This window comes from Mastomys coucha, unplaced genomic scaffold, assembly GCF_008632895.1.
Source record: "Mastomys coucha isolate ucsf_1 unplaced genomic scaffold, UCSF_Mcou_1 pScaffold21, whole genome shotgun sequence".
Classification (NCBI taxonomy): domain Eukaryota; kingdom Metazoa; phylum Chordata; class Mammalia; order Rodentia; family Muridae; genus Mastomys; species Mastomys coucha.
The window spans coordinates 96,946,345-96,948,007 of NW_022196904.1; positions in this window are offsets into that span (position 1 = coordinate 96,946,345).

Sequence of the window (1,663 nt, forward strand, 5' to 3'; positions counted from 1 at the left end):
TTCTTAAGAGCAAGAGCTCATGACATATCCACACAACACTTTTCTACTTTACATCTCATCCCTGGATCCTTCATTCTTTCTACCTCATCTGCTATGAATTTTCTTTCAAAATGTATTTTTAGTAGTTGGAAATTAGAAAAATAAATACTTTTGTTTAACCCTCTAACCTGAAATGACAAACTTGTTGCCAGCTTCTATTTTATAGAAGCCTATGAGTATCACACTTGTGGACAAGATTATTTATCCACATTTGTGCATTTTCCTGCAGATTTTAGCACTTTATTTAGTTTTTTTTTTTTTTGATGTGTGATTTACCCCTTCATTGAAAAATAAAGATGTTTCCCCCCTCACATTTCCTCCTGATTATGGTTTCTCCTCCTTTTACTCATCCCAGGGATTCCTCTGTCTGTTCCTATATGGATCTACAAGGAGTACTGTCATTTTATTTCTTTCTTATTGGATGCCTGGTAGAATTCTCTGCTGAAACTATATGGCCATGGCTTTGGTCATTTTTCCTGTGGACACTTAAAATGATCTGCTATTATGCTAGAGGTTATAGGTTTATTAAAATGGCTTATATGATCTTGATTTAACTTTGATAGTGGTATAAATTGAGAAAGTAATTTATTTCTTTTAGATTTTCCAGTTGGGTGGAGTACAGGTTTTTACTGTCATTATTCTTTGTATTTCCTCTGTATCTGCTACTATGTCCCCCTTTGACCTGGCCTGCAGGTCAAGTTATTCGGGGGAACGAGGAGGACCACAACCTGGACTAAGAACGGAAGAGAGAGAAGACAGGACTCAAGGAAGCTTTGCTTGTCAAGAGTCGTTTACTTAGTGGAGCAGAGCATATTTAAAGCAAAAATCTTGGAAGGGAGGGGAAGAGGAAGGAGGGAGATGGAAGGTTACAAAATCCTCTGGGGTTGAGCTCCAGGGTGACAGGTGGGGAGGGGATGGATTTCCGTGAATGTTCTTTTTTCAGGGCCAAGCCGGATTCTTGTGATTGTCAGGCAGGATGTTAATCTCAGGGTTCTCATCCTTGTGATTGTCAGGCAGGATGTTAATCTCAGGGTTCTTAATTAGCTGGGGCAGGATGTTTATCTCAGGGCTCTCATGGTTCCCAACATCTCCTCCTTGTCTGTGTAATAAGGTCAATTGGACCATCACAGTGAAGCACCCTGGAAGGAGGCCTCTCAACCACATCTTTGAGGTCTCAAGATGGGAGCCTGAGCTTGGTAGAGGGCAATGCTCAAACTCTTACCTGTCACTGGGTCAACCCCCCACAAGGGGCTGCCCTGTCTTAGGCGGTCAAGAGTTAATGCCAGCTCCGTATCTGATTTACCAGGTCCCTTGTCATGGGGAGAGAGCCAGGGTAGGCCAGGGCTGATGGCCTTAGGCTATTTGAGTAGAGGGGGAGATGGGATGGACCATTCCTAGCGAGACCCAAGTCAAAACCTATCTTTCCAGCGTCCTTCTTATAAGACCCGAAAATTGAGAGGCTGGCCAAAGGGCGGAGAGTCTGGGGCATGGGAAGCCACAGAGATGGGAGCCTGCCATGGTTCTTCAGTGTCAAGGCGATGATAGTGGACCTGCACCAGTTTGGTAGCAGAGTCAACCTGATTTTTAACAAAGGTAGTTAGACGATTGAAGGCCCAAGGGCCAA